Source organism: Macaca nemestrina, chromosome 19 (genome assembly GCF_043159975.1).
Source record: "Macaca nemestrina isolate mMacNem1 chromosome 19, mMacNem.hap1, whole genome shotgun sequence".
Taxonomy (NCBI): Eukaryota; Metazoa; Chordata; class Mammalia; order Primates; family Cercopithecidae; genus Macaca; species Macaca nemestrina.
Window position 1 is genome coordinate 71,874,846 of NC_092143.1, and position 27,283 is coordinate 71,902,128.

The window sequence follows — 27,283 nt, forward strand, 5'->3', positions numbered from 1 at the left end:
TTCCTGATTATCCCAGTGGAAAGAAGTTGCTAAAGGATAATTGTACAGTTTATACCACTGTATTTATCTTTTAAAATGAGTAAGTGCAGATACATTAGATAACTTTTCTTACACACTATATACCTATATAAAATAACTGAAAAATTGCTGGCATTTATGCCAAGGTTGATGGATTTCATGTACATGTATACATTATGTAATGATCAAATGAAGGTAATCAGCATATCTATCACCTCAAACATTTATCATTTATTTGTGGTGAGAACATTCAAAATCCTCTCTTCCAGCTATATAGAAACATACAAAACATTATTGTTAACTCTAGTCATGGTGCAATGGGATACCAGAACTTATTCTATCTAGCTGTAGCTTTGTATCCATTGACCAATCAATCTCTCCCCACTTCCCCCTTCTTTCTACCTTTCCCAATCTATGGTATCCACTGCTCTGTTTCTGTAAGATCATTTTGTTTTAGGTTCTGCATGTGGCTGAAATCCTGCAGTATTTGTCTGTGCCTAGCTTATTTCACTTAACATACTGTCTTCCAGGTTCATCCATGTTGTTGTGAATGAGAGGATTTCATTCTTTTTTATGACTGATTAGTATTCCATTGTGTATATATATGCTAAATTTTCTTTATTCATCTGTTGATGAATGGTTATGCTGATTTTATATCTTGACTATTGTGACAAGTGGTACAATAAACATGGGAGTGCAGATGTCTCTTCAACATACTAATATCATTTCCTTTAGATATATACGCAGTAGTGAGATTGGTGGATCATATGATATTTCAATTTTTAACTTTTTGAGGAACCTCTATACTGTTTTCCATATTGGTTGTACTAATTTATATTCTTGCAGACAGTGTATAAGTGTTCCCTTTTCTCCACATGCTTGCCAACACTTGTTATCCTTTGTCTTTTTGATAATAGCCATTCTAACTAGAGTAAGATGATATCTCATTGGGGTTTTGATTTGCAATTCCCTAATGATTAGTGATGTTGAGCATTTTTTCATATACCAGGTTGGCCATCTGTATGTCTTCTTTTTTTTTCTTGAGAAATATTTATTAGGGTCTTTTGCTCATTTTAAAAGTTGGATTTTTTTTGCTGTTGAGTTTTTTGAGTTCCTTATGTAGTGTGGCTATTAATCCAAGGGATATATTTCTTTTGAAGAAATTATTTTTCCATAGAGTATTTCTGACTCTTGGGCTAAAAATCAATTGAGAAGTTTTTAAATAAAAGAAAGCAATTTTATTGAGTTTTCAAAAAAGAGATTAAAAGGCTCAACTCACTTGCTTTAAGAAAAACCAGATATTAGCTAAAGCTTTATTAACACAAATATATAAATAATTATATTTAATATTCTGGTGAAATAGGAAACAAAAAAAGAAAATCAAATGGAGGAGTAGGAATAACAAAATGGAGACAGCAGCAGAAGACAGAGAGAGGTGGACAAGAGAACACCGTCAAGATAAAGAGACCAGGGCACAGAAAGGGAAGAGGCAAAGAGACAAGTACATGAGGAAACATGTCAGACTTGGAGGTGGGTACGTGCATGACTTGGTAATTATTGAGCTCCATCATGAGCAAACATTTTTGTCTGGGGAACAATCATTATAGCTGGAATAATTAAATTGTATTTCAGGGAGAGGAAGTGCTAAATACCTCCAGACTTGTAATTTAGGGCCTGAGTATCCAAGCTAGCACCATTGATGAATTTATAAGTCATTAAAAAGATGAAAATAAACTCAGTCCTAAAGCCTGGCCTATACCCAATGGATGGTCCCACTGGAGTTGGGAAGAGTGTTACCGGAACAAAGTCAGAGTTCCACTAGAATGAAAAAAGCAAGCAGTGGACACTGGTGAGCAATTCACAGTGTTCACTACAAATAACTACAATGGGCAGAGGGCTGGGTCTCACACCAGAGGAAAAGAGAAACATGATTTATTCTATAAGTTTGGAGACAGAGACAAGTAAATACTTAAGCATAGTAAAATGTCACCAATGTCAAATAGAAGTGCAAACCATGAGCAGCCCTTTTTTGGGTGGGGGGTGAGGCTTGGAGGGGTAGGGGAGTTAGTTTTCCTGGTTGTCTTGCAGAGTCCTTTTCCATGACTTATACTCCTTGCTGCTCAGTGACTCTTAGGGAGGAGACCAATGAGATGACCATGGTGAGGGTATTTAACCTTCCTTGTCTTGGATGCTGCCTCCCTTGGAGGGCTGTCCCACACAGACACTCCTCTGTTCCCTAATTCTTTCTTCCCCTTTTTATTTTCTCTTTAACTTATTCCCTGTAGGTGTCCTCTGTGCCCTTTTGTTGTCCTGATTCTATCTTGGGATGTTTCATGAATTTCTCTTCCATCCTCTCATATATGTGAATCTCAGTCCACATATTCTCTCCATTAATTTGGTTGATTTCTCTGCTTCCATTGTCTGATGGATGCCAGACTTTTTCTTCCACTTTGCTCTATTGGCCTTGCTGAGCAAAGAGGTGAGGAGGATCCTATAAATGGGTCAGCATTGAGGACAGGAGGGAAATCATAAGGGAGTTTTACTCGGTTTGGCAGCTGCTTCCTCCCAGAGCCTGATTATTGATACCTCTTCATCAGATATTTGATATTTTCTTCCACATTTAAATAAGAAATTCATTTTCAATATTGATTATTAATATTTTCATATTAATTAAAATATTTGAAACATTTCTTCCTAATATTTCTCAGGAATGACCTGGCTTTATGATGTTAAGGCAGCATTTACCTGCCTTTCTTCTCTGGCTTATAATATAAAGTACCTGCCCATCAGCTCTTAATGAATGCATCACACCCAAATTACTTCTTTCCAATCCCTAGGCTTAGTGCATGACCAGTGACAGAAGGATAGGAGCGGGAACTAGAAAGAATGACCTGCCATGCGGTGATATAGGACATTCCTAGGAAGGAGGAAGCATCTGGACTGGCCTTTAAAAAATGAGATATGTAGTTAACAAAAAAATGTGGGGATGAGGAGTTCTGGGGATGAGGGAACAGCTGGATCTGAAACGTGGAGGCGTAAAAGTGTATATTCTGTGTAGGAAAAGTTATCCTTGAAAGACTGAAGTGAGTTTTACAAGTTGGTGATTGTATCCTTAAATCTTTTCTTTATCCTGGTATACAACACTTCCTTGTGAAAATATTCTTAATTAAGTCTAGTAGGGCAGGGATCTCCCAATCTTATTTTTAATTCTTGACTTGATTCTGTAGTTAGGAGCAACAAATGAAATTGGGTTTAATTGCGTTAGTTCTTTCAGTTTAAAAATAGAGGTAAGTGATGACACCATGTCGTGAATCAGCACCTCAGAGTGGAGATGGGGGTTGCTGGATGGGACTACAAAATAATTTTTGCTGGGAAGAATTATGGCTAATAAAGGATATTTGGTTTTAGTTATGTATTAATTCTTCATGTGCCAAATTAAAGTTCTAGGCTAAGAAATTAATTTCATATCCCGGTGATTTCCCCAAAGTATCCATCATTATATGGTAATTCTCTTAAAGCCTAGCAATATAAAACTACAAGTCAACCTAATTCCACATATTAAAATCTGATTGTGTTTCTTTGCTGTCTTTTATTGCTTCTCATCCTTCTTTCTCTCTTGCTTATCTCATATTTTACTGCTAAATGAAAGGAAAGGAAGTAATAGATACATCGCCCTTATATTTCGTGGAAAGGTCAATTAAAATGCCTGTGGAAAATTTGTTACAACCCTTAGTTAGGTTTGGAGACAGCTACAAATGTGTTCCTTTGGCCTGCCTTTTAGTGATAATAGAATATTTGAAAGAAATGTATCTGGAAGAAAAGGGAACACTGCCTTAGCTCAGCATAGTTCCTTGGTTCCGTGTTTTGTGCCTGCAGCATCTCACTGGGGAAAGAGGCCAAAAATGATGTGAAGCCTGTGGACACTTGTGGTCAACCAAAGACCAGTCAGTATTGCCTTAATGTTCTCTGAGATCTTCAAAGGAACTTTTGTCAAATTATAACAGGCAACATTACTTACTCCCTTGACCTTCTTGAAAAAATGTGTTTATATCCTAGCTTTACATTAAAGATCTAAGTCATCAAATATAGTTGGAGGAAATCTTAGACATCATTTAGTCCAGATCATGTGACAAGCTTAGTGAGTTGGAGGGAAACTCAGATTTTATTTTGCATAATGAATTTAGAAAAAAAAAACTCAACAGAAGTCAGGAAATAGAATCATAGATATAAGAATAGTGCTCTCAGTGTAAAGCACAGCTCTTCTCCAAAGAGGCTTCGATCTGAAAAGGCCAAAAAGAACAGTGAGAAGACCTGGAGCCAGAGGAAGTCTAAAATCACTAAAGTTTTTCAATTAAATTTCAGTTTTAATTTAGTTCATAGCTTCAGGGGTGTCAGGTTAGGTATCTGATATCCTAATATGGATGGCTCCAAGGGATGACTGGGAGAAAATGGTGACCACAGTAAATGCCACAAGGGTAACAATGAGTCTTCAGAAATATTTTTCTTTCCTATTAATCCATTTCACTACTGAAATTCAAGAATGCTCAATTTCTTTTTATCATTAAAAAGATAGGCATATTCACTTGTGCCTTATTCATTGCATTTGTTTATTTCCCCCCAAACTGGCTGTAAAACAAATTTCAGGTTATGAAATTATTTTCACCATGATTGGCACATTGGGAGGGCAATATTCTCTCTGGGAAATTGTTTGGTCTCAACATTAAATGCAAAACAAAGCAAAAACTAAACATATAATATTCTATTGCCTTTTGGAATCACGGACTACATCGAACTAAAATCATATAAAACGTTAATGACCTCAAGTCTCCAAATGCAAATACGCGCCAGAAATTTTATTCTTTTGGGATTAAATTTATTGAAGGAAATGCACCTCCAAATGACCCTGCCTGGATTCAGTCTTAGTGACAGAACAGTATGAAGGGATGTTGCTGTGTAACAAATTGCTATAAACTTAGAAGCTGAAAACAACACTGATTCGTTATCTCACTGTTTTGTGGGTCAGAACTGGGGATGGGCTCTTCTGCTCAGGGTGTCACATGACTGAGATCAATGTGTCCATGGGCTGAGCTCTGGGGAAGAATTTGCTTCTAAGCTCATTCAGGTTGTTGGCAGGAACTGGTTCCTTGTGGCTGCAGGTCTGAGGTCCTCATTTCCTGGCTGGCTGTCAGCCATGGTTGCTTGCTGTTCCTAGGGACTACCTGCATTCCTTCTCACGTGGTCCTCTCCGTCTTCAAAGTCATAACGGTGCATCAAGTTGGTCTCACTCTCAGACTTTCAAAATTCCTTTCTGCCATCATTTGGAGAAAACGCTTTACTTTTAAAGGGCTGATATGATTAGATTGGGCCCACCAGATTAATCTCCCTTTTGCCATGTAAGGTAATATAATGACAGGAGTGATATTTAATTCTATTCATGAGTTCTACCTACACTAAAATGGAAGGAGATTAAGCAAGAATGAGGGTCATTGGAGGCCATTCTTGTAATTCTGCCTACCACAGGAGTAAGCTTGGATCTCTATAAACCCAATAAATGTTTTTTCTGAAAACCCCAAGGGTATAAGCTAAAAATAAAACAGTATTAGTTTCTGTATTATTTCTGGAGCTAAGGCATTTTCAGAAGATCTATACTTTAAAAAGTTTTAAACTTGTAAATTTGTAGTCCAAATTAATTTTTAGTTTAATATATATTGCTTTCTGATTATGAATAGCCTGTAGTCATATATGTATGTATGTATGTATTTATGCATAAATACTTAGGATTTGTTGTTTGCTAGGATTTGTTTATGTATATATATGCATAAATACTTAGGAACAACATATAATACTTAGTAACTCAATAGCTACTGCTAATGCTTTGGGCATGTTATCTTTCAGTGCTTTTTTCTATGCACATGTATTATGTTTAATTTTTAGTCATACTTGTAGTCATACTATATTTTTGCATTCCCAGTTTTCAGTTTTAAATATTTTAAAAATTGATACATAATATTTGTACATATTTGCAAGATACAAGTGATATTTTGTTGCATGCATACAATACGTAATGATCAAGTCAAGGTATTTAGGATATCCAGCACTAGTTTTCATTGTTTTACAACTATTTCTCTTACCATTTAACACATTACACACATGTACTATTAGTAGTTGCCTGCTAAATGCTGCCTGTTATTCTGTTTATGTTTCCTTCCTTCTTTCTTTCCTTCCTTCCTTTCTTCCTTCCTTCCTTCCTTCCTTCTTTTGAGACAGGGTCTCGCTCTGTCAACTAGGTTAGAGTGCAGTGGTGTGATCTTGGCTCACTGCAACCTCTGCCTCCCAGATTCAAGCAATTCTCCAGCCTCAGTCTCCCAAGTAACTGGAACTACAGGTACGTACCACCACACCTGGATAATTTTCATAATTTTAGTAGAGATGGGGTTTCACCATGTTTCCCAGGCCGGTCTTGAACTTCTGGGCTCAAACAATCTGCTTGCCTTGGCCTCCCAAAGTACTGGGATTACAGGCATGAGCCACTGCACCTGGCCATGGCTTTTTCTTCATGAAGCTTACATAAAACATATTATAGTTATAACATTGTGTTTTAAACTGATAAGAATGTAACTACAATTGCATTAAAAGACTCAATACTCTTACTTCTCCCTTCTTCACATTTTATGTGATTGATATCACACTTTAAATATATATCTATTTATTATTATTATTATTTTTTGAGATGGAGTTTCGCTCTTGTTGCCCAAGCTGGAGTGCAATGGTGTGAGCTTGGCTCACTGCAACCTCTGCCTCCTGGGTTCAAGTGATTCTCCTGCCTCAGCCTCCCAAGTAGGTGGGATTACAGGCATGCACCACTATGCCCAGCTAATTTTTTATATTTTCGGTAGAAATGGGGTTTTACCATGTTAGCCAGGCTGGTCTCGAGCTCCTGACCTCAGGTAATCCACCTACCTCGGCCTCCCAAAGTGCTAGGATTACAAGTGTGAGCTACCATGCTGGGCCTAAATATTTTTATATTGAATATCCATTAACAAATTATTATAGCTATAGTTATTTTTAATACTTTTGTCCTCTAACTTTTAATCTAGAGTTAACAAGTGATATAGACACTAGCATTAGAGTATTCTGGACTTAACTATATATTTACCCTTACCAGTGAGTTTTATCTTCTCATGTGTTTATCCTTTTTATGTTGTTAATATGATGGTTAATACTGAGGGTCAACTTGATCGGATTGAAGGATACAAAGTATTGATTCTGGATGTGTCTGTGAGCGTGTTGCCAAAAGAGATTAACATTTGAGTCAGTGGGCTGGGGAAGGCAGACCTACCCTTAATCTGGTGGGCACAATCTAATCAGCTGCCAGGAAATATAAAACAGATAGAAAAACATGAAAAGGAGAGATGGGCCTAGCCTCCCAGTCTACGTCTTTCTCCCGTGCTGACACTTCCTGCCCTTGAACACCAGACTCCAAATTCTTCAGTTTTGGGACTCCGACTGGCTCTCCTTGCTCCTCAGTTTGGAGATAGCCTATTTTGGGACCTTGTGATCATGTAAATTAATACTTAATAAACTCTCCTTTATATATATATTTATATATATATGTAAATGTCTCATATATAAAAATGTCTCCTATTAGTTCTGTCCCTCTAGGAGAACCCTGACTAATACAGTTACTTAGCATCTTTCCATGTTATGTGAAGACATCTCTTCAGCATTTCTTGTGATGACGAACTCCCTTAGCTTTTGTTTGTTTGGGAATGTCTTTATGTTTCTTTCATTTCTGATGAACAGCTTTGCTGGTAGTATTCTTGGTTGGATTTTTATTCTCTTTCAGAACTTTGAATATATCATCTCACTCCTTCCTGGCCTACAAGATTTGTGCTGAGAAGTCTCCTGATCTCCTTATGGTGATTATCTTATATATGATGAGTGTCTTTTCTCTTACTGCCTTCAAGAGTCTCACTTTGTCTTTGACTTCTGACAATCTAATTATGTGTTTTGGTGTATTTTTCTTTGCGTTGATCTTATTTGAGATCTTTTGAGTTTCATTAATCAGAATATTCATATCGCTCCTGAGATTTCAGAAGTTCTAAGCCATTATTTCTTTAAATAAGTTTTCTGCTCCATTTTCTGTCTCTCTTCTTTTGAAATTCCCATACTTAGTATATTTGTTTGATGATGTCCCAATTTGTCCCTTATGATTTCTTTACTAATTTTTATTTTTTTGTTTCGTTTCTCTAATCAACTAATTTTTAATGATCTGACTTTGCTTTCTCTATTCTTTCTTCTGCAAAATTGAGCTTGCTCTTGAAGTTCTTTATTGTATTTTTTAGTTTTCTTATTGTATACTTCAGCACTAGGATTTCTGTTTGGTTCTTATTTATGGTTTCTATTTCGTTCTTAAAATTTTTATTTTGTTCATGCATTGCTTTCCTGGTATTGTTTAATTATATGTGTTCGCTTGCATCTCATCGAGCTACTTTAAGATAATTATTTTAAATTGCTTGTCAGGCAATTTATAGATCTCAATTTCTTTGGGGTTGGAGCTTTATTTGTTTCCTTTGGTGATGTATGTTTGCCCAATTCTTTGTCATTCATGAAGCCTCGTGTTGGTGTCTGTGTATCTGAAGTATCAAACATATTTTTCAGTCTTTGCAGAGCGGTTTTGGCAGGTAAAGATCTTCTTCTGTTAAACATCTAGGCTGTTGCGATTGTCTCTGGGATCACAGTTGATTGAGTGGGGTTGGAGCTGAGTCACATGGCTATTGCAGGATTGCCACTGGACCAAAGCAGAATGAGGCTAGAGCCAAGTTACAGGGCTGTTTCAGGATTGGTTGTGGGACCAAGGTTGGCAAGCCTGTTTATTGGACCTCAGATGAGTGTGAGTTCAATCAGGTTCTTGAGTGGGCATGAATGCGCTCAGACTACAGCTGAGAGGGGCTGGAGCCAAGTTACCAGTTCGTTTCAGGATCTACTGTGGGACCAAGGTTGGCAAGCCTGTCTCCTGGGGCATGACTAGGTATGACCTCTAGAAGGTCCCTCGCTGAGTAGACCTGCTTTTAGGCTGTAGCTGAGAGGGACTGGAAATTAGTTATAGGGCTCTCTCAGGGTCTGCATGGGACTGAGGTTGGCAAGTCACAGACCAGCCTGACTAGGTGGTGGGTCCCAAGGAAGGCACAACTGCTTGCAGACCACAGCTAAGAAGAGCTGGAGCCAAGTTACAAGGCAATTTCATGGTCTGCTGCTGGGCTTTTGGGCCTATCATTTGAGACTCATGTGGGTGTGACCTCTCTCAGATCCCTTGGCAGATGGTTCTAGTGGCAGGACCAAGGCAAATGAAGTTGTATCTGATCCAAGGAGATGAGGCTGTTTTTTCACATCTGTAGCCTGCATTATTGTTAGTGACACTGCCGTATGAGTGCAAGCCTGTTCCGAAGACAGCCTTCTTAGGTCTTGGACTCCACCAGGGTTCTCGGTCTCCAACCAAGGCTCTCACAATGGCACTTTGTCTACAGATGGCTGTCACATTCTTGTTATTGTAGGGGGACAGGGGATACAAGCAGAGGACCTTCTATTCCATCATCTTGCTGACATTCCTATTAATCTCTTTAATATGTGCACTTTTTGACATAGAGTAATACTAACTTATCATAAAATTGAAAAAACCACTGCATTTTAAAGATTTATACACCTAAATTATTATTTTTATAACAGTAAATTTTTGTGTAATGTGTTTAAGTAGATGTATACAACTGCTTTGTCAATCACTTATCTGTATAGAGGGAGGAAATTCCCAAGTGAAGATTGAAACTTTCTTCTTTCAAGTTTTAAATTATGGTTTTCTTTAGGATGTTATGGTTAAAAATTTAATCAGTCTTTGATCTCTCCTTGGATGAAACAGATTCATCCAATAATAGCACATTGAACTATGTGGTTTAGTGTAATCTCTGCTTCCACTGCAAACAGAAGAGAAATAAAGGATCTCTAGGCACAAAATTAGTTGCTCTGCATCAGGTTGCATTGCCATTTAAGGTAAATTTGTCTTTCATTATGATTGTATTCTCCATTATTTGAAAACTTGAGGCATGTTTATTTTTAGTATTGCAAGTTTCTGTTGTCAAGCTGACCACCATTATTTGTTATTTGTTGAATCTTAACCTCAAACAAAGGCATTGCCTCTTTTTGGGGGAAAAAGACTGACTTCTTATCATATAGATAGGCTTTCATTTTTATTTTCAAAACATCTCTATGCTCCACATTTAATTTTGAAAATACTATAAAGATATGGCTCATGTTACTGATTATTTCATTAAATTGTTAAATGTAAATGTTCAAAATTTGGCAGTTTAAACATTGTGAATCCTAAAACTGATTCAGAAAATTTCATAGAATCACAATTTTGACTGGGCTACCTAATCTTATCAATTCAATTTCACTTCATGTTCTTAATCTACCTAATTATATTCCCAATCCTTAATATAGATTTCCAATTAAAAAGAGGGAGAATGTTTTGTTTCTTTTATATTTATCCCCTAATTGCTTTTAGGCACTGCAAAGGTTCAGTTTTGTCCAGGTGGTTGTTTTGAAGCATACTGTGCTTTCAGAATCTCTTGAAATATTTACAGATGATGAATCTGCAGCCAAAACACTCAATAAACAGCACTTGCAGAAGTTAGACTTTGTCTAAATTTGGAAGTCAGAACTGAGGACTGGTGATTTGGATAGTTCTAGGGAATATGACTTTGGAAGAGGATTTCAGAAATTTGAAGTAAAAGCCTGCATCATGTTTACAACCTAACTGCTAGAGTTCTTCTTATATAATGTATTTTGTCATTTTGTTAGAGTTACTTTTTTTGAAATTTAACATGTCAGGTTCCCAATCTTTTTGGCAACTAAGAGATTTAGTAAATATTACAAATTTGCAAAACTGTAGCTTGAAGTTAACTCGGGGCTGAAAGTAAGGATCTCTTGTACTCATTACCTGGCAGGATTGGGCCTTGCCTGTTCTAATCTCATCCTCCATCCAGGTGTGCTGGTAAGTATTTAACAATCGCCTCACCAAAAATAGGTAAATAAAAACAAAAAGCCTGATTTGTAGCATTTGCTGAGTTCCATGTAAATATGTCCTCTGACTGATTTCAAGGTATCAAAGATTTAACTGCTGGCTTTCACAATTTCTAAAAATTTAGTAATTGGCTCTCATGAGCCCATATAAACCTGCCACAGCAGGTGAATTTATATTATCACCTGTCTCAGGAATCCATAATTCAAGAATTTTCATCTTTATTTGTGTATAACTTGGTATTTTTTCCATGTTGTTACTGTGTTAGATTCATGAAAATGCTGAAACTTTAAGAAAGTTCTCATTCTTCTAATTTGTATGCAACAGAAACTGCCAATAGCAACTTCCCACAAATACCTTAGAATGGCTCCTTTGCATTGAAAGCAATAAATCCTATTTATAGGGGGAGCATGAAGTTCCTTATCTATTCCCCTCTCTCCCAAAAGAAACAAATGAACATGTATATATGTGAGAGAGAAAAGGGAAGAGGAATTTTAATAAAAAGATAAAATTTGGTCTAATGCTGATCATTTCTCTTTACAGCCTTATATGAGCTTCTGAAGTATAGGCACTTTGTATTCTGGGAAAGAGTAGCTTCTCAAAAAAGTTTGCTGGAGGAATGAGAAAGCTGCTTGCCTAACCTGAAGAGGGGACAGAGAGTCACTTAAACTCTTCTAGAAGTTGCAACAGCTCTCCAAGGATGTTTTACTAGAGGTCTTAGGATGGTGATGCAGAATAAGAGAAAAGAAATGATTGGGAAATGGCATTATCAGCTCTTTTCCATTCTGCCATCTCCCACCACTCTTGTGAGGAAGTGGACTTCTATGAGATTTGGGGCTGCAGTCTTCTACTGAGAATAATCAGGCCACAGTCAGCAAAGAAGCTGGGGGATCAGAAGTATGGAGGCTTTTTGGTCAATACTGGTTGTATTAGGGCTTTCTAGAAGGACAGAGATAATAGGATAGATATAAATATAAAGGGAGTTTATTAATGAGTATTAACTCACACGATCACAAGGTCTCACAATAGGCCACTGGCAAGCTGAGGAGCAAGGAAGCCAGTCCAAGTCCCAAAGCTGAAGAACTTGGAGTTTGATGTTCGAAGGCAGGAAGCATCCAGCATGGGAGAAAGATGTAGACTGGGATGCTAAACCAGTCTAATCTTTTCACGTTTTCTGCCTGCTTTATAATCTAGCCATGCTGGCAGCTGATGAGATGGTGCATATCCATATTAAGGGTGGGTCTGCCCCTCCAAGCCCACTGACTCAAATGTTAATCTCCCTTGGCAACACCCTCACAGACACACCCAGGATCAATACCTTGCATCCTTCAATCCAATCAAGTTCACATTCAGTATTAACCATCATACTGGTTAAGTCAATTAGGGAGAAAGAATGAAGACTACCCAAGATTCTAGGAACAAGTTTCTATTCTCTTGGCTTTGCTTGTCATTTATTTACTAGTATTTAGATGATTGTGACATATTTCACCTGGGCAAATGATTGTATTGTGATTTCTTTGTCAGGAACATTCAGATTTCAGTGATCATCAGAGCCATGGCTAACCTTCAAAACAATAAAAATATGAACACCTTTAATTACATTATCTTAGAAGGACAAAAATTCTTGGGAGTACAAGTGTTCAGATATATTTCTTAAGTTATGCTTTCACTATGAACTATCTATTTGCTTTTGTCAAATTAATATCCAAAGAAAGTGGGTTCTTTGGTGCTTTTAGTATAATTTGGGGAAACTTGAAGTTATATTGGCAAAAAATTTTTAGAAATTCTTATTTCTTTATTTTCAGAAACCATTGCATGTACCATCAGAGTTGGATTGATTCTTGATTATTGAGATATGAAAATAGTCTTTGTTAATTTCTCTGTTCTTCAGTCATAATTATAGAGTCATGTCAATTTAAGGCAAGGTAATTCTCATTCAATCTGAGGGAATAATTAGGTAGGTTGCTGTGACCTAGTTAGTTGGATAAGGTGTAGTTTGAACAGAAACCAAAGTTAAATCATATGGGAGATTGTGACTGTTGGTTTATATGCAATATTATTATTTTTATTATTTCTTATTTCTTTATTTTTTTGTATGAAATATTCTTAGAGTAAATTTCAAATTTCACAAAAATGGATAATCACTTTGTAACACTGTCCTCAGGCAAACTTTGAGGTTTGAATATGGTTGGTTGGGGGTGGGGGTTGGGCACAAATATTTTTTCCTCACAGTTTACTAATACAGGGAATTATTTTGATTGATTTAAAGAGGTTAAACCAATTTTGCATTCTGGAGACAATCCTCGCTGGGTCATGGTGTATTATCTTTTTTATATATCATTGGATTCAGTTTGCTCAATTTTAAGAGTATTTACATGTATGTCTGAGAGGAATACTGATAGATAATTTTGTTTTCTTGTAATGTCTTTCGTTCTTCTAGCAGGATAATGCTGGTTTTACAGAATGAGCTGGGAAGTACTTCCTGGCCTTCAATTTTCTGGAAGAGTTTGGGTAGAATAGATACGTTTCTTTTTAAAATGCTCATAAGAATTCATTAGTGAAGTCACCTGGGCCTGGAGTTTTCTTTGTGAGGGGGTTTTTAATTAAAAATTTAATTGCTTTAATAGATACAGGGCTATTCAACTTAACTATCTATTTCTTTTTACGAGGTATTAGGCAGTTTGTGTCTTTTGAGGAATTCGTATGTTTTATCTAAGCTGTTGAATTTACAGGTATAAAGTTGTAGATAATATTTTCTTAATTCCTTATCTATGGATTGTAGTGATGTCACCTCTCACATGCTTAATATTGGTATTTTGGCTCTTCTCTTTTTTTCCTGATCAGTTGGGCTAAAGGTTTATCAATGTGGTTTTGTCTTTTTATCCATTATTTTTTGTGTTCTATTTCATTAATTTAAACTTTGAATATCCTTATTTCCTTTCTTCATATTTTGCTTTTAACTTTCTCTTTTTGTCTAGCTTCTTAAGCTCGGGTAACTGTCTTGATACCTTTATTTTTCTAATTTAAGGCATTTAATTCTATGAATTTCCTTTTAGGTACTACTTTACTTGAATTCCACAAATTTTGATATGTTTTGTTCTCAATTTCATGTACTTCAAAATACTTTATTTTTATGTTTTATTCATCTTTAGTCTCTTTTTTTTCCTATTCTTGTTTAATTCCTACATAGTTGGGGAATTTTCCAGAAATATTTCTGTTACTGACTTCTAATTTGATTCCATTGTGATCAGAGAAAACATTTTGTGTCGGTTGAATACTTTTAAATTTATTGATATGTATGGATGATGATGATGATGATGATGATTATGTTTGAGACGGAGTCTCACTCTGTCGCCCAGGCTAGAGTGCCATGGCACGATCTCGGCTCACTGCAAGCTCTGCCTCCCGGGTTCACGCCATTCTCCTGCCTCAGTAGCTGGGACTACAGGTGCCCGCCACCACACCTGGCTAATTTTTTGTATTTTTAGTAGAGATGGGGTTTCACCATGGTCTTGATCTCCTGACCTCGTGATCTGCCTGCCTCGGCTTCCCAAAGAGACTTATCCTACAGCCTCTCTCTGTGTTTCCCATTTGTTATTAGTTCCCTCTTTCCTCTTTTTTTTTTTTTCCCCCTCTTTTAAGTTAATTATTTTTCAAATTCTTTGTTGGATTATTAACTAGAAAACTTTTCTGTGTTATTTTAATGGTTGCTTTGGGGTTTATAGTATACATATTTAACTTAACATAGTCAACCTTCAAGTGATATTATACTATTTCACATTTATATATAAACATCTTTCAATAATATACTTCCATTTGTCCTTTCCTGGCCTTTATGTTTTGTTGTCATATATTTAACCTCTATATTTGTTACAAATCCCACAATATATCATCATCAGTATTGCTCCAGTATCTTCTGGCTTCCATGGTTTCTGATGAGAAATCTGCTCTAATCTTTATTGGGATATAATGCATCTCTGTACATTATAAATTGTTTTCTCTGCCTGCTTTTAAGATTTTTCTCTTTAGCCTGGTTTTTGGTAATTTGGTTATGATGTGCTTTGGTGTGCTTTTCTTCTTTTCTTCTGTACTTGGGGTGTTTTAAACTTTTATAGCTTTTATCAAATTTGGAAACATTTCAGCCTATTTTTATTTTTTATTTTTTCTGTACACTTCTTTCAGGGACTCCAATTACAAGAATATGAGGCCACTTGAAGTGTATATTACTATGTTTTCAAGTTCACCAATATTTTCTTTTGCCATGCTTATTCTGCTATTAATCTCATCCGAAATATTTTTTTTCACCTCAGACACTTTAGTTTTTATTTCTAGAAGCTTGATTTGGGTCCTTTAAACATCTTTAACGTCTACTTAACATGTTTATTCTTTTTCTAGCTTTTTGAATGTAATATAATTGTTTTAATGTCCTCGTCTACTAATGCTATTATCTGTGCAATTTCTTGGTTGGTTTTGGTTAATTTTTTAAAATTATGGTCTGTATTATGGGTTGTATGGTTATGGGCTGTATTTTCTTTCTTTTTTTTTCATTCCTCATAGTTTTTGGTTGAATGGGCATGGTCAGTTTTACCTTTCGGAACGCTGGGTGTTTCCATATTCCTGTAAACATTCTTGCAATTTGTTTTGGGATGTGATTAAGTTGCTTGGAGGCAGTAACACATTCTCATTCTAAAGTTTGGTTAGGTGAGATCAGAGCAGTGTGTAGTTTGGTCTAATTTGCCCTCCACTATTTGAGACAAAGTCTTTCTGAGTATTCTTCCCAATGTTTTGTAAATAATTAGGTTTTCTATTTTACCCTGTGGAAACAGAAATAATTCCTGGTTATCTGTGAGCTCTAGGTACTGTCTCTTCTTAGCCTTTCAGGTGATTCTTTTTCCCAATCTCAGATAGTTTCCTCCTATGTATGATCAGTACTTAGCTGAAGACTAGGAGACGAACTTCCTTTACAGAGGATCCCCTGAAAAATCTCTGGGGCTGTATTTCTGTGCACTTCTCTCTTTCTCAATACTCTGCCCTGCAAACTCATTGCCTTGGATACTCATTATATTTTGTATGCATTTTATCAGAGCATGTGTGACACACTTTATTTTGCTTATTTGTTTGCTTGTTTTATGCTTCTCTCTACTTATTAGACTTTAATTCCCATGAAGATTTCTCATTCTTTGTGACCTCAAAGAATGGTGCTTGGCATACAGTAGGGATCTAATAAAAGTTGGTTGAATATATTTAGTGTTCTTAGGTTTGTTATATTTCCTTTTGGATTAAATGTTTATTATATCAGATATTAGTTTTGCTTTAAAAAAAGTAATTATAGCTTTTTATTTAAAATTTTATTACTAATTTCTAATTTTATTGAATTATTGTCAGAGTGTGTGGCCTATATATATTACTTATTAAAAATTTATTGAGTTTTTCTCTAAAGTTGCCACTGAAGTTAAAATATAAGTTTTCTAAAGTTTCAAAAATATGATTTGCTTTTCATAAGCATTTTGGAGACAGTTAAAAGGACACTATACTCTTTGTTTGCAGGAAATGTAATGTGCATGTGTTTAAGACCTTAGTATTTGTTCTCTTATATACATTTATCATAATGCTATGAACTGATAGGAATATATCTTCCACTATACTTATAATTCTGTTGATTTCTCTTATGTTTGTATTAGGCTTTGTTTGATATGTTTTAATGCTGTGTTACTCAGTGTGTAATAGTTCATGTCTCATATCTTTTATCCAGATACAACAACCATCTGTATACTATTTACTTATTGGCTTTTATTTTTTTGGCCTGAAACTCATACTTTTATATTAATATGATTGTTGATTGTTTTTAGGCAAGTTTCTGCCTGTACTTGGGCGATAATGAGAATTTGCCTGAATTTGAAGATAAAATTGGTTTATTAGAGTTCAGTTTTAAAATACTCATAATAGTACAAAGTGATAACAGAAACTGTCAATTTAAAGAAAGAATAAATATCAAAATAGAACATCTTTATTTTTGTGGTGTTAATTTTGATTCCTGTCCTGTTATTCTGAAATACATCTGAAATCAGACTTTATGAAACAGTGACGTGCACAATAATTAACTCTGAAAAAAGATATTTTAGGTTAGTGATGTCCCTTCTTGTGCATTTCTGTATTTCACAGACCATTATCTGCTTGACTTAGCCTCTTAGCAGAAAAGTCTAGAAATGAAATGTTAGAAGACAATTTTCCACTGGAAATGGAATTGAAGGATTTCTAAAATTAAAGTAAATATATTGGAAAAGACTATGTGATGGACACATAATTTACTGCTTTTTGGTGTAATAATTGTCATATAGGGCAAAATATGTTTGCACTTGATTTAATAGAGGGGTTGATGTTTGATTTGACTGACTTCATTTCTACCTATAATTCTAAGCATAAACATAAATGCTCATAAAAATGCAATATTAGCACCTTATATTACTTTCTAGCAGTTCTTATAGTATGCTGAGACTTCAAATTCCTTTGATTTAAAGTGAATCAGGCCTGGTGCAGTGGCTCATGCCTGAAATCCCAGCACTTTGGGAGGCTGAGGCAGGCAGATCACCTGAGGTCAGAAGTTCAAGACTAGCCTGGCCAACATGGCAAAATCCCATCTCAACTAAAAATATGCAAAATTAGCTGGGCTTGGTGGCACACGCCTGTAATCCCACCTACTCAGGAGGCTGAAACATGAGAATTGCTTGAACCCTGGAGGTGGAGGTTGCAGTGAACCAAGTTTGCACCACTGTATGCTAGCCTGGGAAACACAGCGACAGTCTGTCTCAAAAAAAAAAAAAAAAAAAGTGAAAAGAATAACCTATTTTTAATTGTCAATAATCTAAAAACAGGAAGTAATGGAAGTATCTGTATTTCTCTAACATTGGCCAATAATTTTTATGAGCACTTTCTCTCAAGTTAGAAAAACTGTAAATGTAGTAAATAGTCACTTGTGTTCACAATGTTCTTCTACTTTTCTAAAAATATGACTGTGAAATCTTCCAATAATTTGTAGTCATACAGTGTGGATCGGTTGTTTTTAAAAAGCTCATACTTAAAAGGCCCAAAACTTGAGAAGGGATTTGAAAGATAGAAATTGATTAAAGAAACCGATACATAAATAGAGTAGCAATACAGTAGCTAGTGATAAGATTTTAACCACCTCAATTCTGAAATGTGGTTACAGTTCTCAGAAAGAACAGGGGAAAAATTTATAAATGAAAAAATAGTTGATACAAAGTACATGTGTCTATGTATTTGACTCTACAGAGTCCCCATGCTTCCACTTAGAGTCCGTTCCTACATTAGATAAAGCACTAACAAGCATTTCAGAAACTGATAGAACCAGTAGAATAAAGAATTAAAGAGAGATGGTGGCTAGCTTGACAGCAAGGGAAGAGATAGAAGCCTATAAAATTAGATACATACATTTTTTTTCAGTGTGTTGTGCTTTTTACATAGTACTTGACATAAAAACGCCTTGCTCCACATTGTTAATCAGCACATTTTTATTTTCACTGTCTTGAGATTTAAAAAGATATTGATGTATCTATTTTATATTTAGATTATAACTTGATCAGCATCTGTGTTTGCAGAAAAAAAAGAGAGGTTTGGATAAATTTAGGGATAGGAGGCCGGGCGCGGTGGCTCAAGCCTGTAATCCCAGCACTTTGGGAGGCCGAGACGGGCGGATCACGAGGTCAGGAGATCGAGACCATCCTGGCTAACACGGTGAAACCCCGTCTCTACTAAAAAATACAAAAAAATAGCCGGGCGAGGCGGCGGGCGCCTGTAGTCCCAGCTACTCGGGAGGCTGAGGCAGGAGAATGGCGTGAACCCGGGAGGCGGAGCTTGCAGTGAGCTGAGATCCGGCCACTGCACTCCAGCCTGGGCGACAGAGCGAGACTCCATCTCAAAAAAAAAAAAAAAAAAAAAAAAAAAAAAAAAAAAAATTTAGGGATAGGATTAAGACAATGGAATGTTCACGATGGAAAAGTCCCATAAGTTTATAACTCACAAACTGGTTCTCCCCTGATTCTAGAAAAGAGCAATAAAGAGGTCTATCATATTGGAACCCAAATGCAAATCTAGTCTAAAACCTTTTAACAATTAACGTTGGTTCAATGATAGTTTATTTAATGAGCAGAAAAAAATTCAAGAAGACAGAAGTACTCAATTATAGGCTGAGAAATCTGATGAGATTCATGGAGCAAGCGGCAAATATTTACTTAAAAAATTCCTTTGAGTTGGAATACTGAGAGTTGAATTTATTAAGTAAACAGGCCACCACTTTAAATCAATTGAAACAAATATGAACACAATATATTCCAACTCAGGCCTGATTCTTGGAGCTAAAATATTGTACTTTTATATTTCAATATATCTATTAAATAGCATGATATTCTTAATAAAGGTTTCCTGATCTAAGAGAAGCATGATTTTTGCTCAGCTCTGGCATTTCAGTTTTTGATCATATGACAATGTCAGAATTAGAAAAAAATACTTTAAAAGTATTAGATACGGCCGGGCGCGGTGGCTCAAGCCTGTAATCCCAGCACTTTGGGAGGCCGAGACGGGCGGATCACGAGGTCAGGAGATCGAGACCATCCTGGCTAACACAGTGAAACCCCGTCTCTACTAAAAAATACAAAAAACTAGCCGGGCGAGGTGGTGGGCGCCTGTAGTCCCAGCTACTCGGGAGGCTGAGGCAGGAGAATGGCATAAACCCGGGAGGCGGAGCTTGCAGTGAGCTGAGATCCGGCCACTGCACTCCAGCCTGGGCAACAGAGTAAGACTCCATCTCCAAAAAAAAAAAAAAAAAAAAAAAAAAAAAATTTTAGATACATAAAGGCATTGTCTTTTGAGAATATCATATTATTTCACATGTTATTTTACGATCTAACAGTTTTAAGGACTAGACTGAAACATAGAGAAAGGATTAAATAAAGTTTTAGCATCATCTGGGAAATCTACTTTTGCGGGATACTTCACTGTACAGTGGTAGACAAATGCTTTGCTGCACAGGTAAATTCACACTGTGCCTCTTCCTAGTTGAGAACAATGTGCTGTCAACTTAGCTGTCATTCCATTATGCTGTAGTATGCAGACTTTCCTGTTGCCTTCACCCCTTTGAAGCCCAGTCAGGTAAAAACAAACTGGGGTTTGGAGGCTCAATTAATAGAGATGGTTCAACAGATTCCATTAACAAAAGAGCTGTTTTAAGTCTTTGCCCAGGACTCAGACTAAATCATAACTTGGATTTGTAAATGTGGGCAAATGTAAGGGCTAAAATAAAATAATACATTTTTATATTCCTAACTATAGAAGGAATGGAGAATTTATTTTTTATATCTGTAATTTTATTTGAAAAAATATATTTTATGGTACAGTTCTTTGTCTTATTTTCAGCGATACAAACATGTTAGTGTGCTTTCTCGAACCACGGGATATGGAACATCACAGACGTGTAATTTTGTACTTGAAAGCTACATTGACTAGATTTTCAAAATTAGAAAACAAAATCTTATTAAATGCTAAGACACATTGTGAACATAATGAGGAGTGCTTTTAAATTATGTTCCTATTTTGTGAGAACCGACAGAGTAGGGTGCCATTGTAGTGCATTTTATTAAGACAATAACTAGATTCTCTCATTTGAGATCTTATTTCAGTGTATTACGGAATGTAAATAAGTAAGAATTTTAGGTCATATGACACACACATTCACACACACTTTAAAATCAAAACCCCGTGTCCCTTTGGATTGCATTGTGTTGAACTCGTATGTTTTCCCTAGCAGTGAACATAGTTAGCACCCAGTTCTTTCTAAGAGTTCCAGAAAGATGTGTTAAATGATTTTATTTTATTCGTGAAAGCATTTGTTCAATGGGATAGGTCAATATTTGAGTACATTGAAATATTATTTTAAATCATGAAAGCTGGGGTGGGATGTTTGAGATCATCCAGTTCAAGTGCCATAAGATCGCCACTAATTTTAGAAATTTTAGTCTCTGTATGACAATTTTCTTGACCTAAAAAATATTTCCTCCAAATGCGATTATAGTTAGACTGAGTTACATAAATGAAATAAGATACTAATTTGTGTGGACACACTCCCTTCTAAACGTTTTGTAAAAATTTGACGTTTTCTTTACACCATTGTACAGTATTATGTTACCATAAGCACTTTTACAGATGTTTGTTGAAATTCAAGGAGCCATAAGAGTTAATATTTAGTCTGAACAGTTTCCCAAACCAATAACATTCATTTCAGTTTCCTGTGCATATCATGATGACACTGAGCTCAGTCTGCCTACTAATTGAGTTACTTATTTAAATGCTGAAATGGCTTCTTAATAACTTCTTTAATTATTTAGCTATTTAACAGAGCTCTATCTTCTCGTCTGGAAAATAGTGACATTAAAACTGTTAATATGTGATCCTGCGTGCTGGCATTATTTCTGGTTAATGAAAATAACCCAGATCTTTAGTAATGCGTTCATATTTGTATATCACTCATTTTCTTTGCCTTTGTGTTACCTTAGTTCAAAATTCAAAGCCTTGACATGTTGACACAGGCCATCTTTAACCACTAAAAGCACAGCTCAGCCCCAGACTCATTTATTTTGAATTAGGCAAGGTTGGCAACATCCCTGCATAGATGAATGGCTTTTGACTAAATGTGCTGTATTCTCCTCAATAGGAAACAGCTTCCCCCCACTGAACAAACACTGCCACTTTTATTACCGATCATTAATGGTTAGAGATGAAGCTGGCTGTTCTCTTGATGTTACCCCAGTGATTACATATTCATTCACTACATGCACTGTTACAAATAGGCTCTGTGTCTTATCTACTTGTGATCATTTCCAGATAACAATATGCAGCCAGATTGTTCCTGAACCCTGACCGTATGATATTGCTTGTTTTGTGTCATCTTATTTGTTAACTCATTCCTTGATTACACGGCTCTTATGCCTAACACATTTTTATCACCCTGCAGCAAATTTCTGGTATCCTTACAGCCCAAAGCTCATGTATCTGCTTTGTCAGAGTCAGAGTCAGTTTGGTAATGACTTCACCAGCATCTAGCAATACAGTAATAAGTTTCTTCAACAGGATGGGGGAAGGAAATGTTTGGTTATATACTTAGTTTTTTTTTTTTTTTTTTTTTTTTTTCCATCCTAGAGACTTGGCAAAGGGAGAAGCTATGCTCACTAAGTCTGTTTACAGCCAAGTGTTTTCAGAATCTTGGAATTTTCTTTTTTGGAGTTCTTCATACTGTGGACCCATTGGAAAACTGATAAAACAGATTGTCTGTAAGAGAGTCAATATAAAAATAGTCTGCAAGAATGCATGCCACCATCTGTGTTGTCTTATCTAGAAATTGTATCTCTGTCTCAGATTGACTTTCAAATTAATATGCTTATAAATATTAATTGATGGGGAGAAATTAGAAAAAGTGTAAATGTGTGTGTGTGAATATTATATATATATACATATATACACACATATATATTCTAACACATACACAGTTTTGGATGAGAATTTCTTCTGAATTGGCAGATGAATTCAGTCTGCAGGTTTCTTTTGAATCTGTATCAATCAAAGTACATATAAGAGTTTAAAAAGTATTATCTTCTTGGCTGGCATGGTTGCTTATGCCTGTTAATCTCAACAGTTTGGGAGGTGGAGGTGGGAGGCCAGGAATTTGAGACCAGCCTGGGCGACATAGTGAGACCCTGTCTCTAAAAAAAAATAATAATTCTCTTTCATGATAGCAGTTTTGTAAGTTGTAAGTCAAAGGTTAATGATGGAGACACATATTAACCATGGTATCCTTGGTGACTCACAAAGCACTTAGAAATGCATTTACTTCTGGATAATGTATGAATGTGTACATGATATATGGCTACCATGTACCGGAATACTAGCTACTCCTAAGGACAGAGGGAGTAGAGAGGGGAAATTATTCATTAGGCAAATTAGAAAAAGTAAGGCTGACATGGCATTTAGGAAAAAGCTTTACTTGTTCAAATAAGCTAATATTTGAAGGAAAACAAACAGGTAAATACGATCATGTTTGGCCCAAGTTGTTCTAGTAAAAATGAGGGGTATTTCCCTTTAAATGCTCCCTGCCCCCACTTTTGGTAAAAAACTAGTAGCGATACATCCCAGAAGTTCTCTTTGTCTTGATTTATTGACATTGAAGTTCCATGCCTGGAGAAAATCTCTCTGCAAACCTTGTTACATCGTGCTTGTTATGAGTTTTTCCACGTGTTTTTCTAATTAAAATGGTTTTCTTTAGTCTAATATTTGTAGGATGAAAATATTTGAAAGTGAAATGTGTGATAATCTCTTGGACCTTTCATCACATTGTTTCATTTCCTATATTGTGTAAAGTACTTTTAATTGGGCAACTTAGGAAAGATGTTTCCGGGAGCTGTGGAATGAAGCAAGGCACGAGAACATCCACAGTCTTGTTCACTTGTCTAGATGGAGGCAACCAAACTAGATTAAACGTTAATGTTTTCCCTCTTTTAATCTTTCCAATTAATGGTATGGGTTTAGTGAATAGTTAGCTTATGAGTAGACCCAGCCTGGTGTGAAGGAGTCAACAGCTCTTTAATGGGTGTTGATGCAATCATGTCAGGAAGCACTATCCATCCAAAAGGAATCTCTGCTCGCATAGAGTCCTTTTAAAAGGGGGACAAAGCCCTTAGTTCCACAATTAGAGTTGAAGACATTTTTTTGAGACAGAGTCTCACTCTGTTGCTCAGGCTGGAGTGCAGCGGCATGGACTGGGCTCACTGGAACCCCCGCCTCCTGGGTTCAAGCGATTCTCGTGCCTCAGCCTACAAGGTAGCTGGGATTACAGGTGTGCACCACCATGCCTGGCCAGAGTTGAAGTCTTTTTTTTTTTTTTTTTTTTTTTTTTTGAGACGGAGTCTAGCTCTGTTGCCCAGGCTGGAGTGCAGTGGCCGGATCTCAGCTCACTGCAAGCCCCGCCTCCTGGGTTCACGCCATTCTCCTGCCTCAGCCTCCCGAGTAGCTGGGAGTACAGGCGCCCGCCACCTCGCCCGGCTAATTTTTTTTGTATTTTAGTAGAGACGGGGTTTCACGGTGTTAGCCAGGATGGTCTCGATCTCCTGACCTCGTGATCCGCCCGTCTCGGCCTCCCAAAGTGCTGGGATTACAGGCTTGAGCCACCGCGCCCGGCCAAGAGTTGAAGTCTTAAGAGGCAACACAGCAAACTCAGTACACGTTAGTGGGTAAATTACTCTCATCAAGTCACCCCTTAAGAACAGGCTTAGAGAAAAGAGATATAGTAAGAGTATGAAAACCCTGACTTCTTGAAGGGGAGCAGTTAAGGGGGCTGTACTAAGGGAGGTGCTAAAAAGAGCCTGATATACACTGGGAGTATTTCCATAAATATGTTTTCTCATATTCAAATATAGCAATTTCTAATATGTATCTCTGGTTAGAAAAGTAACTGAAAAAATTCTACCAAGTAGGTTGATGTGAGTGTGTGTGTGTGTGTGTGTGAGAGTGTGTGAGTGTGTGTGTGTGTGTGTGAGAGTGTGTGTGTGTGAGTGTGTGTGAGTGTGTGTGTGTGAGTGTGTGAGTGTGTGTGTGAGTGTGTGTGTGTGAGAGTGTGTGTGTGTGAGAGTGTGTGTGTGTGAGTGTGTGTGAGAGAGTGTGTGTGTGTGTGTGAGAGAGTGTGTGTGTGAGTGTGTGTGTGAGTGTATGTGTGTGTGTGTGTGTGTGTGTGAGTGTGTGTGTGTGTGTGTGTGAGAGAGAGAGACAGAGAGAGAGATCCAGGTAGGATATCTCTGCGTAAACAAGGTAAGAAAATGCTTCTGCAGAACAAATTCCACCTCCTCTTGTAAACGCAGGTGGGACATAACATAACAGGTGGGACAAGCCATTTGAGAACCTACAACGCCATCTCTGAACCAGCACCCCAATTTGTGCAGCTGGGGCCTGGTGCCTCATCTGCATACATCTGGAGGCAACAGGATGACACTAGTCCTAGAAAATGTCCCTAGTCTCTAGTCTCCCCCCGTGGGTGTGTCCAAGCCTGCAGAAGAGCCCAGGGTTTACTTGTGCAGAAGCTGGAGCACTAGCTGGAGCCTAGTCCATGGTCCTTCTTCTTTTTTTTTTTTTTTTTTTGAGACAGAGTCTCGCTCTGTTGCCCAGGCTGGAGTGCAGTGGCTCCATCTTGGCTCACTGCAAGCTCCACCTCCCGGGTTCACGCCACTCTCCTGCCTCAGCTTCCCGAGTAGCTGGGACTACAGGTGCCCGCCACCATGCCCAGGTAAGTTTTTGTATTTTTAGTAGAGATGGGGTTTCACTGAGTTAGCAAGGATGGTCTCGATCCCCTGACCTCATGATCCACCCGCCTCGGCCTCCCAAAGTGCTGGGATTACAGGCGTGAGCCACTGTGCCTGGCCCGTGGTCCTCCTTAAGCCTGGCTGTAAGAAGTCTTTTTTTCCAGCTGCTGTGTTCTTCCTCAACTATCTCATCCCTAATCTTCAACTTGATGCCTGTGACCACACTATGGCAGCAGTCTCCAGCCTGGTTGTACATTAGAATCACCCGAGGAGTTTTCAGAACTGCTAATGCTTGGGTTTCACCCCAGAACACTTGAATCAGGGTTTCTGGTGGTGGGCCTAGACTTTGGGTCTTTTAAAATCTCCCCAGGTAAGTCTAGCGTGTAGTAAGATTGAGAATCATTGTGTGTGTGCCTCTTTAAAAATTCTGTAGGCATGGGTGAAACTAGTTGCTCGTATTCAAGGATAATGTCTTGGTTACTGAAAGGAGAAAAAATATATTAACATTTTGAAATTATGCCTATACAAGGTATTTTTATACTTAAAACCACTAAAATTTGTTTTTAAATTGTGGGAAGTTTCGTTAAAGAAAATTCATAGATAACTGGTGGTTAATTGACCATAGAAGGAAAAACCTACATATACCTTTTAGATAAATATTTTATAAGCAGATTCATATATCATAGTTAATGAAGGGGTAATGATTTTATATTTAGATTAACTAAGATGCCTTAGGTTGAATTCATTAAATATTAACAGTATCAAAAATGACTAATTACCATAAAACTACGTATTTCACACTGTATGAATGGGATGTGGACACAAACCGATTTGTCTAAATGACTTTATTATGTAAAAAAAAAAATCACATATGTCTGGAAAAAACTTGCTAAGACATTTATTTAAACTTTCTTGTATTCCTATTGTTGCTTAAATGTCTTCAGAAAAAAAGTGTTTACATTTAACAGGCTAGGCACGGTGGTTCATGCCTATTATTCCAGCACTTTGGGAGGCGAGGGAGGGCGGATCGATTGAGTTCAGGAGTTTGAGACCAGCCTGGGCAAAACCTGAAACCCTGTCTCTACAAAAAATATTAAAAAATCAGCTGGGCGTGGTGGCACATGCCTGTAGTCCACACTACTTGGAAAAGCTGAGGTGGGAGGATCACTGGAGCTTGGGAGGTCAAGGATGTAGTGAGCTGTGTTCAAGCCACTGCGGTCCAGCTGGGGCAACACAGTGAGATCCTGTCTCAATAACAAACCAAAAACAAAAACCAAACCTGCCATTTAATAAAGCATGAAATCAGTATTTTTAAAAATTATTATTATTATTATTTTTGAGACAGAGTCACGCTCTGTTCCCCAGGCTGGAGTGCAGTGCGTGATCTTGGCTCACTGCAAGCTCCACCTCCTGGGTTCACACCATTCTCCTGCTTCAGCCTTCCAAGTAGTTGGGACTACAGACGCCCGCCACCAAGCCCGGCTAAGTTTTTGTATTTTTTAGTACAGACGGGGTTTCACTGTGTTAGCCAGGATGGTCTCGATCTCCTGACCTCGTGATCCGCCCACCTTGGCCTCCCAAAGTGCTGCGATTACAGGCGTGAGCCACCGCGCCCGGCCAGAATATTCCTTTCTTTATGGGATGTCTTATGAGGTGAAGTAAGGAGTTTGCAAGTCTTCTGGTTCCTCTTGGCAAAAATAGGTGGATGGGAAGGGAAAGGAATGAGAAGTCAGTTGTGGACTCATTGTCCACGGAACAATGGCAGGAGTCGGGAGCCGTGCAGGCCTGCCTGAGAGCTGGCAAAGCACAGAGCCTAACGGGCAGCTCAGCTGTGAGT

The 27,283-nt window shown here is 37.3% G+C and overlaps 1 long non-coding RNA gene across 1 annotated transcript in view; it reads left to right on the forward strand.

Moving 5' to 3' along the window:
* LOC105464603 (uncharacterized) overlaps window positions 1–23,240 on the forward strand; it is an 87,285-nt gene extending 64,045 nt beyond the window's left edge. The window contains exons 4-6 of the long non-coding RNA XR_011617052.1: window positions 1,382–1,548; window positions 6,286–6,403; window positions 22,303–23,240. This is a non-coding gene — a long non-coding RNA (uncharacterized lncRNA). The remainder of the gene's footprint in view (window positions 1–1,381; window positions 1,549–6,285; window positions 6,404–22,302) is intronic.
* The last annotated feature ends 4,043 nt before the right edge of the window (window positions 23,241–27,283 follow it).